We start from the raw sequence: 13,761 nt of genomic DNA, 5'->3' as shown, positions 1-13,761 counted from the left end.
GGGTGGTTCAGAGCGTGTCTAAACATGACAGGAGCGAGGCCGAGGAAAGGCGACGGGAGAAACTTGTTTTCACCCCACCACGTGGAATGTGCACAATGCCCTCTGGAGCTCCCTGGCCGTCGCCACATTAGCCTCTTGACAGCTGTAATTATCCGTGACTCCCCTCCGAAGCATTGCAGACACAGCAAGGCTTCCCTTTCAACTATGGTGCGAGTCTAAAGGGGACCTAGGTACAACTGTAGAAAGAGGAATGACGAGCGGCAGCTCCCATACAGGGGGGGGGGGGGGGGGAAGGCGACCTGAGAAGGCAAGGAAACCCTACTACTACACGACGGCGGTTGTGGGGCAACTGGATAAGCTGAAGTTCAAGGTACGGTACGGAACGTTGTTGGTATTTTTGAAAAATAAACGCCATTCAAATATGTCAAGCGGTAAAAATACACAGGGTGTGCCGAAACAGAGCCGCATTAATTAAAGCGGACCGCAAGGTCCAGGAGACACTACGGAAGCGGTCGACCGTCAAATCAACACTTCTGCGCCCGCCGCGGTAGCTTCGCGGCTTTGGCGTTCCTAGAGGACGTGGATTTGATCCCAGCCTCAGCAGCCGCATTTCGACGGGGGCGGAATAGAAAACGCGTGGACACTTAGATATTGGGACATGTTAAAGTACATCACGGTATCAAAATTAACCTCGAGTCTGCCACTACGGCTTGCCTCATAATCCAATTGTGGTTTTGGCACGTACAGCCCCATAATCCAATTCAAGTTTAATAATTCTGCCACAATGGGATGTGCCATGTGAGGAAATGACTATGCTCAACCCTCTCGGGTGTTATGAAATACTGCGCACAGCAACGCCTCAGGAAAACACCTCTCCCAATGTTCGCTGTGTACTACGCGGACAAACAGCCGTGGCGCACGCAAGCTAACGTTAAACATCAACTCACCACTCTTGTGTTCGACTAAACGTTGAAGAAATTAAGCTTTAGCCGTCAACATCACCGCTAATTATCGTCAATGAAAGCATCCAGCGCGGAAAGCTTCGCTTACATCGATTCCCACACTGCTTGGGATCTGCATAACTTAATTTTTTGCTTCCCCTTTGTATTTTTTTTTTCGCTTTCCGAGGATGGAGGCCACATTCGTGGTTTTAAAGCGAAGTTTTCTTTGCCTTTTCTTTCGACTTTCCCACTGCTGCTGCTCTCAAGCACGCCGCTTTGCGGGAAGGGGGGGGGGCGCTTCAGAGCGTGTGTATGCATGGCAGGGGCGGGTCAGAAAGGAAAGGCAAAACTAGAAACTTTTTCACCCCGCGTGGAATGTGCACGATGCCCTCTGGAGCTCCCTGGCCGTCGCCAAATTAGCCTCTTGACAGCTGTAATTATCCGTGACTCCTCTCCGAAGCATTGCAGAAACTGCAACGCTTCCCTTTCTACGAAGGTGCGAGGCTAAAGGGGACGTAGATACAACTGTAGAGAGAAGGGAGGAGAAGAGGCAGTTCCCAAACAAGGGAGGGGGGGGGGGGGTAAGGTGATGTGAGAAGGCAAGGAAACCCTACTACTACACGATGGCGATTGCGGGGAAACTCGATTAGCTTAAGTTTTTCCATACAGTTGATAGAAAAAAATAAGGGTGATTAATAGGTTATTATTACTATTATTAAGTTCAAGGTACGGTACAGTACGTTGCTGCTATTTCTGAAAAATAAACACCATGCAAATATGCGAAGCGGACAAATTACGCAGGGCGTGTGGAAGCAGATCCGCGTTACTTAAAGCGCACCGCAGGGTCCAGGCGACACTACGGAAGCGGTCGACCGTCAAATCAACACTTCTGTGTCCGCCGCGGTAGCTTTGCTGCTATGACGTTCCTAGAGGCCGTGGATTTGATCCCAGCCTTAGCAGCCGCATTTCGACACGCATGGACACTTAGATATTGGTACATGTTAAAGTACATCACGGTATCAAAATTAACCTGGAGTCCGCCACTGCTTGCCTGATAATCCAATTGTGGTTTTGGCACGTACAGCCCCATAATTAAGCTTTAGCCGTCAACATCACCACTAATTACCGTCAATCAAAGCATCCAGCACGGAAAGCTTCGCTTACATCGATTCCCACACTGCATGGGATCTGCATAATTTTTTTCATTTTTTTTTCTTTTCGCATGTACGAATTCCAGGCTTCTTGTTTAGGTTCAGGACACAGCCGATAATAGTCGCATTCCAGTAAGTGTATTGCCGTTTTCACGTTTCCGGGGAATTTGTTATAATACCGGTGGCCTTGCGCGAGTGAGCATCGTGCAGCTGAGGCTTATTTCAGTGCAACGAGCGCCTGCCGCGGTCGCTCCGTGGCTGCGGCGTCCCGCTGCTGAGCTCAGGGTTGCGCGTTCCATTCTTGGCGGTCGTATTCCGATGGGGGTTGAGTGTAAAATCGCTCGTCTACATAGATTTCGCCGCATGTCAAACTCCGCGAGTGGAAATCAATCCGGGGATCCCACTTTGCCGTTTCCCATATATCCCGTGAGTTATTTGGGATGCCAAACCCAATGAGTACAACGATTTCTACAACGAGAAGTTACTTGGAAAACTCCGATCGAGCTTTATTTTTTTTTCTTCTGAACAGCCGTATAGACAGTGGCTGCGGCAGCTCACATTCAGGCTTGTGGAAACCTTCAGCTCGAATAATTTTCTTAGGGCCAGCCACGTACTGAAACCTAATGGTCCAAAGAGTAGCTCCTCGATTTTAGAAGAGCGTCAAGAAAGAAATACCGCAGAAACAGTTATAGTGCACCCATTGGCCTAATTTTTCACTGTGCGCGGACGTCTCCGAATGTGTTTCCGTGTTTTCGGGATTATTGTTATTCATACATTGCTTATTACTTCAAGGAACCCTCCGATGGGACATGTGGGGCGGAAAAAAGAAACGGCAAGATCGATGGCAATAGCGTTTATTACATAGATGAATCTGCTTCCCTAATATAGCAGTTTTGAAGCGCGGGAATTTCGTGAATGAGTGCTACTTCGTTTGGAAGGACATTCCAGTCTCGTGTGGTTCGCAGAAAGAAAGACTGCAGACATAGGCGGAAAGTTTTCATTATTCCGGGGGGGGGGGGGGAGGCGACCAGCTTTCCGAACCCCATATATATATGGCGTTCGGAAAAATTCAACTGCCTATATATAGGTAGTTGAAGAAACGAAGGGGCGCACTTACGAAAATTGCGTGTTTAATGGTTTAACGTTTCGGCCATGGCACGGCCTTCGTATGAATAAAAACCTTTTATTCTGACGAAAGCCGCGCGACGGCCGAAAACGTTGAACCATTAAAAATGCAATTTTCGCCAGTGTGCCCCTTGCCTTCCAATCTATTGCGCATGAAAAGTCGCATCCAGCCAATTTCGTGTTCGGCTGCTGCTGTGTGCTGGTCCTCCATCTTGCTGATACCATACGAGTGGAAGATGTGACAGCGGGACTTCGCTGCGAAACTCATCCGCCGCTCCTTCAAGGATTTCGTCCACGTAACGCTGTCCAGTCAGTGAATGATCGAAGAGATGGGACTGATTATAGCACCGTCGTAAATTCCGCACACCACATTGAGCGACCACAGGTACTGGGGCCGATTGCACTTTACCCAGTGCAGATTGGAGTCCCTCCAATAGTGTGCATTATGCAAATTTACTTGGGCGTTTTTCTGTGAAAACTGGCTTCATCTGTGTCCATGATGTTGCTCGAAAAGTCCGGTAACTCATCGGCTTTTGGGAGAACCCAATTCAAGGAATCTAGACTATTCTACAGGTCACTATCTTCCAAGCATTGGTGCTGGTTAAGGTGGTACGGGTGAAAGGCCGTCGTTTAGAATCCTCCAAACTGATCACTCGGAAATTGGTACCTGGGCGGCCGCGTCCCGCACGCTAGCATGAGGGTTTGAGGCCATAAATGCTAGAACATCCGTGCGTAGGCTAGGACTCAGATGGAGTCCTCCGGTGCTGTTTCTTGAAGCTGCTGGTTTGTCTTAGGTTTTCATCATTTCTGATGATAGTCGACGCGTTTGGTCTACCGCCACACTTCCATGACTCACATATATTTGCGGCCTTCCTCTTCTTGTCATTTGCAGCTCCCAAGGCAAGGATCGTTTTCTCTCATTAGAGAAAGACATGCATGGCGACTAGGACAAAACAAAACGCACGCACCTTTAAACATTTGCATTGACGTTGTCAATTCGCTTTTGTGGTGATAGGTTTTGTGGCAAAAACAAAGGAAGGACCATCCGTGCACTTTATCTACGCTAAGACAGCAGCTGTCAGTTTGTTTCCAACTAACACCAAACGCGACGTGTTACTTCCGCCGAGGCGAGGCAGATAAGGCACTACCTTGATCACAATGTTTTACAGCGAAGCTGTATATGACAAGCCGATACGTCTGTCCGTCCGGCTGTCGCCTGTACAACGAAAACTCCTCCGGCGCAACTCCATGCGAATGCACGAAAAATAAAGCGAAAGAGATGCGCACGATTGATTGCGTAGTAGGGAGGACGTTGCTCTCCGTCGCAGCCGAGTGGGCGCGCAGCAGTTTCTCTCCAGCTCCGAAATGGGTAGGCCACGTGTCATACATACTCCTGAGGAGCAGGCAGCTTTCGATCAGCAACGCCGCGAGCAGAACCGGGAACGAACTCGTCTACGCCGTCCCGATGCTGCAGCTCGTGCACAAGAGCAGGCTCGTGCAGCGAAGTTCAAGCAGCAACTGCGCACTGAGGATCCGGCAGCCTACCAAGCCGTCCTTTAATGAACCGTCGAGATTAACCCAGTGATAAACACCGGGGTCACACGTTTCAGCTTCGCTGGTTAACCATCTGTACGGAGTGCTTGGACGGTGATTTTTTTTCTTTATTTCCTTCATTTCGTTTTTGCTAACTCAAAAGGAACCTGTTCGAGGACGCTGCCTTATGATGCAGGTGGGAGTGAAGTCACGTGGTACTCGCCAGATTTCGCAAGGTTTCTTTATAAGTCGGAATAAATTAGTACGCAGTTAGTGCGTCGCAGAAGATACCGCAGTTAGATGTCCCTTGGCTGTGCCTACAAATGCCTCATTGACACGTTGACAATTATGATAGTACGTCTTGAGTTGGATAATTAATTACAATTACCTAATTAAATCTCAGTAACGAAAATATTACTGACAGATACTTCATTGTACTGGAAACAATATGCATAAGCTTATATTCGAGTAATGGATTGCTTTTTTAAAATCTTGGTGCGTTATAGTTAATTGGGACACCCTGTATATATTTATGACTTCTACATGCAAGTGACGATGTTTCCATCCATAATAAATGTTGTAAATTATTAGAAGTGCTTTTTTTAATTAGCCGTTAGCTTTGCTTACTGGAAAGAGAAACAATACTGAGACATATCATTCACGTGCATTTCATACGCCGTTGTTTCACACACCGCATTTCACACGTCGAAGGGGTCACTAATGTCCCCAGGTTTTTTTCAGGGTCAAAAAAGCACGCAAAGCACTTTGAAGCGATGTCAACATACAGCACCATATTCATTCTCTATGCATAAATTATCTATACTTTTAGAAATAATTGTTAATTGACTACCTCCTTCTTTTTAACAATACAATAAACTTTGTGCTGAGTATATATTTAAAAATATTGTATATGTGCATGGTGTTTACTGTGGAAATTTAAAACAATGCTGAAGTGAAAGAATACAGATGAGGCAGCCGCCGCTGGTAATACTAATGCGCTCGTTCTCCTGTTGTCAGTATTTGCAGAAATAAAGAAAAGCATGAATTAAAGTCTGAGCATGTCCGCGCCAACAATGATGCAGTAAGCTATTAGCCATAATACATATTTAAGTGAAAAGTTCGATGCAAGTCAAAAGAAACCTCAAATGATGTGGATGACAAAACTCTGGTAATGGCACTTTAGGTGTGTGCGTATGTGTGTGTGTGGGGGGGGGATGAGCCCCCCTCCCCCTTTTTTTTTTAGCCTGTGACTGCAGAAATGTGGTGGCGCGGGCACATGGCGGGATCACGGTGTCTGGATGACTTGTACGTGCGGTGTCGACGGTGCAGCGGCTGATTGAGCTGGCTGTCCCGTTAAGTGGAATAAAAAATACTGTTATAACGAACAGAGGCGTGAAATTTGACGGCGAAAAGCGAGATCAGGCAACCTGTTGTAACTGAGATTTCAGAGCAGCGATGCGACGGAGTAGTAGGAGTAGTCGAAAAGAACAAATCTAGGCGCATGGTTCTGGACTCATTCCACAGCTTTAGTTCGGTTAGTTTGGTGGGGATAGCACAATAGCTTTATAAGTAAGTTGATTTAAAGTGTATGGTGCAATGAAAAGGCTTACCAAGGGCTCGGTTGGCGGATTTTATGTGGTTTGCGTGGTTGAACCAAGTTAGACCGTTAAAGAGATAGGCACTTAGGTATTTGATTGATGTAGTAACATTTAGAGTGGAATCATTACTCGCTTAAGTAGAAGGTACGTAGTGCCGGTGACTATGAAAGGAGATTTGTAATGTCTTACTGACATTCAGTGACATCAGCCAGCTGGCACACCAGTGCTGAAGGTGCGACAGGTCATCTGCAGAGAAGAAACGTGAGTCAGGTCATTTATTGGGCGGTAAAAGACACAACCGTCGGGGAGAAGACGAATTTTAGATTTGAAAGATAGTGGAATGTTGCTGACGTATATTGTTCCGACGCCGGATACTCGTTCTTGTTGGCTTGTCGTCCGGCGTTACTTAAATGGTAGTGGTCTGAGCTAGACCTGCCATGAGCATCAGACCAGGTGGCCGGGCACAGATGACGACCGCATTGTTGTAAAAGCTTCAACGATTTATTTAGAACATGCATTGAAGGGCTGAGATAGAAAGAAAGAGAGTAAAAAAAAGATGCATGGCGGGCTCCTTAAATAGCCCCGACATAACAATGGATGCAATCAGGAGACTTCGAGTGGGTGACGGTCTTGATGCAAAGAGGCGTGGTCTTTCCTCTGATTGGCCGCCACTCACGTGGCATCCACAACTGTCTTGGATTGGTCAAGTCACTGGGCCAAGTATACGCCTTTTCCGGTGAACTCATTTCCTTGTCTCAACGTGAGTGAAACCTTACACCACGGGGATGACTCAAAGCGGAAGTATTTAAAAATCCCACAAAGGGTGATCAACGCCATCAGCGCTCCACGTGGCCGCTGCATCCTACGGTGCTTGAAGAAAGGGCGCTTTCCTCCGTCTTCCAAGTACTTGCACAGAAAAAATATTGAATCACAGTGGTGGAAAAGAACTAGGAAGCTCACCAGCAAGTATGCGACCGGTGTAGTAAGCAACATGGCAACAAAAGAAAATTAACCGCAAAGTGACAGAGGCTAAGACAATCTCCTCGGTGGCGCAAATGGAAAACGAACCCGCTTTGAGAAACTATCTATCTTTCTATATCGTGAAGAAGCTCACTTGAGCCGCATCACGGTCGGTCTCTAGGGGAATAGAATGGAATGGAAAACTTTATTGACTTTTTTAAGGTTTTAGCGGGTCGAGGCCGAAGTCTTCATTCTTGAAGCTTGGGTCCTCTTCAGCCATGGATGGGCCCCTAGTCCAGGGCTCCACTGAGCCGGGCCGCCTCGCACGCGTGCGCTATTAGAGCTCTTTGAGCCTCTAGCTCGCGGCTGGTGAGCCAGCTCTCCCATTGCTCCGCACTTGGTGTTTTGTGTTTGTGGAATTTTTCTCCAAGAGTTACGCCTTTCGCCGCCGCCAGGGGCGCGACGACCCTACTGCTAGGGACCGCTCTCTGCCCGCCTGCTTCTGCGGCGGCGGGCGGTGATCGCCTGGTTTCGTGCTGTTTTTCCGCTGCTTCTTGTTCAACGATTCACCGAAACGAAAGAAAACAAAAAGCAAATGATTTATCTACATGTCAGCCAATAAGTTCACACGTGAACGGAGTTTTCATAGAAAAATTCGAACCATAGAAACAACAAAGGTCCAATCATCTCGTTCCTGAAAGGTATGACAGGGAAATGACAGATGTTGCGGTCTGAAATGCCGAAGGTCGTATTTCAGTCAATTTCTTGCATGTCTCATAGTCCATGCCGAAGTGAAGTGCTTGTAGAGAATTTAGTTAATGCGAAGGTAGCCACCCTAGCGAAGGTTCACGGAATGGTTTATGGTTTATGGGGGATTAACGTTCCAAAGCGACTCGGGTTATGAGGGACGCCAATGTGAAGGGCTCTGTAAATTTCGACCACCTGGCGTTCTTCAACGTGCACAGACACTGCACAGTACACGGGCCTCTAGAATTTCGCCTTCATAGAAATGGCTCAGTAGCTTAGCACTCCAACCACTGAGCCATCGCGGCGGATTCATATAAGTTTCAATGCCGCCATATTCATTGCTTTCTTTTTCTCGCCACATTGTTAGGAATAGGGGGTATCGTCTCCTGACTCGGCTACCTGACGACGCCATTGTCGCCGCTGCTTCCGCGAACGGCATTCCTCGCAGCTGCGTGTCGAATTATGTCTCGAATTCCGACTCATCCGCCTTTACGTTGGTTTTCTAAGAATCCTCCCAAGGTCCGAATTCGCCGATCTTAACAATGTGCAAAAAAGCCTGCCAACTTGACTTCCCTCTTATGTGCGAAGCGCAAGCGTCAGTGTTGGTCTGCGCTTGCTTTTTTTTTTTCCGAGCCTCGCATATTTCTCTCTTGGACGGGGAGTGCTCTCATCGCACTGTGTGCCGGCAGGCAGCGCGGCCTTTAGTGTTGTGAGCGCTGGTGCACGTTTCTACCCGTTTCTTACACGGATTAAGTTATTTGCCGTGCGACGGTGTTTATTGCCCGCCGTTGATCATCCAACGTGGCGATGGTTTACTGCTGCGTACCGCTTTGCAAGTCGCAGTTGGGTAAGTCGCAGTTGGGTAAGTTGGGTAAGTGGCGACCCCACCGCGGTGCGGTGGGAGGCGGAAACAGACCCCATTGCGAAGGCCGTAAGAAGAGAAGCGCGCGCACCCTTCGAGACCTGCCGTGGCCGCATTTACCTCGCGTGGCTTCTTTTTAGTAAAGGGCTGTTGCACCCAAACACCGCGCAACTGCGAAATGTAGCAACAACGTTTTAAGGATCACATACAGAACAACGCCCGCCCGTGCGCAGCGGCAGTACGACCACCAACGTGGTGCCAGAGTCCACTGCGACTCGCGCCACTTGGCAACACTGTCCTCTGTGCAAACATTTTATAAGGTATAAGTAAACGAAGAGCGTTCTCGCTTTTAGTGCAAGATGCCGCCAAGCAAGAAAATGCCACTTGCAAGAAGGGCACGGGAGGGCATTGTTAGATACGGGACTGTTTCCTGAGCTTACTTCGAGTTCACCAGACCACATCGAATCGCTCCACAGCTAATTAAGGAGCGCAGAAGCACGAATACCACATTCCTGAGGCGCGGCACGTGCAAACAAGTTGGCGGCCCCCACTTCGTGTGCCGCAGGTGGAGCTATTCACTGCTTGACTCTTCCCGAAAGTGAAGCGAGAGCTTGGCACTGTTGCGGGTAAAGTGGGTCCCGAAGCAATACGGCTGTAATGCGCCGTGAAAACCTGGCAGCGGCGCCTCATCCATCTATTGTGACGGCGCATTGCAAGTCAGCAAGGCAAGACCGCAGGGAGAAGTAAGCCCTCGCCGATTGGCCGAAGATGGCGTCACCTGAGTGGGCTCTCCCATTGGCCGAACGTGAGGTGTCTTCGAGACACCGAAGGGCTTAAAGGACGCAGACCGGGAGCAGCAGGGGAGCATTCCTAGTGCATTCCTTGATTCTTCTCTCTCGAGCTTCTTGCCGCGGGCCGCATCGTCCGAGTTGCTGCCGGCCCGTAATGACTTTAAGACTGTTAATTGACTCTCACTGTAAATAATGTAAATAAACCTCCCAAGTTTTCATCCCGAAGTCCTCTTCAACTCTTACAGCATGCGAAAAATGCAAAAAGACCGAGGAAAGCGAACTAGATTTGCGCAGCATTGCATAACATTGGGGCGATCTTATTGCTATGCATTGTTAGGTATGGCCGGACGCCAAGGGCGATACGTCATCCCCCTACCCTTTATTTGGCCGGAGCCCACGGCGCTGAAGAGGTCATTCACCCGACCTTCTCCCCGGAATCGTTGAAAAGAGGGCTGACTTCTTCTGCGAGGGTCAGCGTCAGTCAGCTTGCGCACAAAGGGCCTTCTACCAGGATTCTTCGAAAAGATGGCTGACTTCTTCCCGTGCTAGGTAATGCAGGAGGAGGAGCCCTCTCTCTGTGCCTGTCACGTGACATCGACGGAAGCAAGATCCCGCCCACACTTGTAGAGAGCCTATTTAAGGGGCTCCGAAATGTACTTTGAGATACTTCATACTTCATGCTTTTCTTTTCCAAAGAGTTGCTAGTCTATTTAGGCTCCCAGGCGTTCCTTATGAGACAGTCCGATTTTTGCACCATTTGCCCAATCAGGCGATCAACCAGTTCGTGCTTCTCCTCGCCGAGTGCTCATACCAAGTTTGGCTGGCACGCTGCGATGCAATTTTCGGGGGTCGGGCACCGGGCCTCCACGAAGTGCTTGCGAAAGCACGGAAGGAGGTCTGGTTCCACCTCACCCGGCCGGGAGCGGCACCGCTTGGGCGAGAAGTTTCTCGAAGTGTGGGCTCGTCCTGCCGTGATTTTTGACGAGTCAGGTGGAAAGCTATCCAAGTTATGATGCATGCTCCAAAGGTCGCACGATTCGGCCGTGTGCGCCAGTCGATCTACGGGGTTTTGTTTGGCTCAGTGGAACCCAGAGCTGCAACCGGTGGTGGCGCACCCTCATGTGGTCGCGCTGCTCCGCGGACTGCTCCATGGTTGTATGCCTTGACCTCTTTTGCGTCAGGGCAGTCCGAGGGTCAGTCAGGCTTGTGCCCTGCAAGACCGACATGGCTGTTTGTGTGTTGAGTGTAGTCCCTCAGCTGGGCTGCACCACAACAGCCCCCTTGTCCGGGAAGGACCGTTTGCCCGAACCAAGTCCCCCCACCCAGTCAGCCCGGGTTGTGGGGGAGCACCGGGGTCAATGTATCGAATGATGCTGGGTTGATGAGTACATGAAAGCTCTGGAACGCGGCGCCTCTGGCTGCCAAGTCCTCTTTCCATCTGACAACGGTACCTTTGAATAAACCGTGCAAGTTTCGCACTAGCAAATCGTCTCGCCCCTGCTTGGTCGCCATGATCTACTGGATGCCTGCAGCCCGCCGACCACGCCACGCTACCCAATAAGTAATGTCGGTCGAGCTTCGATAGGCAGGCGCCGCTACTTCTCGGCAGCAGTACGGTACGCTACCCTGGAGTACGCAAGAAACAGGTTGCTAGCGGTGGGATCGCCTACAAACGCAACAAACTGGTTGCTAACGGTGGGATCGCCCCTGAAGCGCAACAAACTGGCTGGTGTTTGGATCGGACTTGCTGGTACGATCTGTTGGGAACTCGGCGCTGACGCCCGTGGTTGTACCTGGGTCGCAAGCCCCAAGGGTAGCGTTGGCCTGGCGGCCTGGGGTACAACTGGAAGCATCCGAAGGTCCCGGCAAAGCATGAGTCGACTGGTAACAACGAAACAACTTGTTTATTTTAACATCGCAAAGAGTAGGTGGTCAGGTTTGACCGAGGTAGAGAGACGGGAGAGCACTTCACTCAACAGAAGAAATCGGAGCCCTCGATTTGTCGTCCGGGGGCAGCTGTTTTTATACTCTCGCAGTTGAGGGCAAGAAGGAACCCCTCAAAAGACGAGCACGTGAATGTACAATGGGCTAATGGTGACGCACACTGTCGTAGCGATGCCGTAGCACCATGACGAGCACGATCTCGTAGCACCCTGTCGAGCACGATCTCGTAGCACCCTGTTGTAGCGCTGCCGGTCGGGCACAATGACTGTAATGAGATCCCTGCTTTGGCATCGCCTGTTTCGGGCACAATGACTGGAATGAGATCCCTGCTTTGGCATCGCCTGTTTCGGGCACAATGACTGGAATGCGAGGATGATCCCTAGGCGGTCGCATCGCCGCAGTCGCGCCTGGAAACACCTGGCGATGAGTGTTGCGGCGACGACGATCGGGCCAAAATGTCTGCCGCCCCGCCGCAGTCGCGCCGGCAAAACCACGTGTCGCAGGCGAAACGCAACAGACCGCCCCGCCGGGGGAAGGAGATCCCGATGGACAGGGGACTGCATCCGCTGTCCGGAGGGATGTCGCTCGATGATGCTCATAACCGAAGTCGGGCGTCCCTCGACGTTTCTTGAGCGCAGCGCACAGAGAAGGCCTCGTTCTCTTGTTTAGGTTCGCACGGGACACTGCAAAGTGACTTCGGGAGAGTTCACATTTTTGTTCTCGTTCCCGGCAAGCGTTAGAACTACGCTGAAACTCAACCGCTCAGTCAGCAAGCACGGCACAACCCTCACTAAGCCCTGCCAGGCTCTTTCCCCTTTTTATACCACTGTCTAGTTCCTTACAGTAGTCTAGCATCACTCAGAACGCGTCCACAAATTGAAAAATTGCACTAGAAAGCATATCATCACTTTGAAACACTAAACAAAAGCAATATGTTAAAAAAAAATCCTGCCTCAGGAAGAAAAACATCAGTAACAAACAATTTTGAGGCTGATTCCTACGTTAGGGGCTTCGACTTAAGCCATCGGCGTTACCGTTGAGACTCCCCTTTTTGTAACGCACCTCAAAGGAATATTGTTGTAAAGCGAGGCTCCAGCGCAGGAGGCGGCCATTTTTGGGAGAGATGGTCTGCAGCCATTGGAGAGGGCAGTGATCCGTCTCAATGATAAACCTCGAGCCGGCTAGATAGCATGACAATTTCTGAACGGCCCACACGAGACACGCACACTCTTGCTCGGTGGCGCTATACGCCTGCTCACGACTGGTCAGCTTACGACTAGCATACAGGACGGGGTGTTCTACTTCTCCATTTTCCCGTTGGCACAGTACAACGCCCATGCCTCGCTCACTAGCATCGCACTGAACAATGAACCCTTTTGTATAGTCTGGCGATCGTAGCACAGGCTGGCTTGTTAGGGCACTCTTTAGGGCGCTAAAAGCTCTTTCCTTTGTCTCGTCCCAGACGACTGTTTGAGGCTCTGTCTTTCTTAGAGCATCCGTCAGGGGAGCCGCGATATCAGAGTACCTGGGAATGTACCTCTGATAGTAGCCGGCGACACCCAAGAACGACCGAATATCGGTCTTGGTGCGCGGTTGCGGAAAGTCTCGCACAGCGGCCACTTTTATTTCAGAGGGGCGGCGACGACCCTGACCAATCACGTGACCGAGGTAGACAACCTCGGCCTGTGCTAACTGGCACTTAGGAGCCTTGACTGTCAAGCCCGCTTCGCGCAGGCGGGTTAGCACTGCCCGCAAGTGTGCCATATGCTCAGACCAGGATGCGGAGAATATCGCTACGTCGTCTAGATACGGTAAAGCGAATTCTTGCTGTCCCCGCAACACTTTATCCATGAGACTTGAAAAACAGTATGGCGCGTTCTTCAAACCAAAACTCAACACTTTAGGACGGAATGTTCCCATTGGTGAAATGAACGCCGCATACCTACTAGCCTCTTCTGTAAGTGGAACCTGCCAATAACCCCTGACAAGATCTAGGGTGGAAATAAACTGAGCGCTACTAACTTTCTCAAGGCGCTCCTCGATGTTAGGGATCGGATAAATTTGATCCTTAGTGATGGAATTAAGCCTGCGGTAGTCGACGCAAGGACG

This window comes from Dermacentor variabilis, chromosome 1 (assembly GCF_050947875.1).
Source record: "Dermacentor variabilis isolate Ectoservices chromosome 1, ASM5094787v1, whole genome shotgun sequence".
Lineage (NCBI taxonomy): Eukaryota > Metazoa > Arthropoda > Arachnida > Ixodida > Ixodidae > Dermacentor > Dermacentor variabilis.
This window is presented reverse-complemented; position numbering follows the sequence as displayed.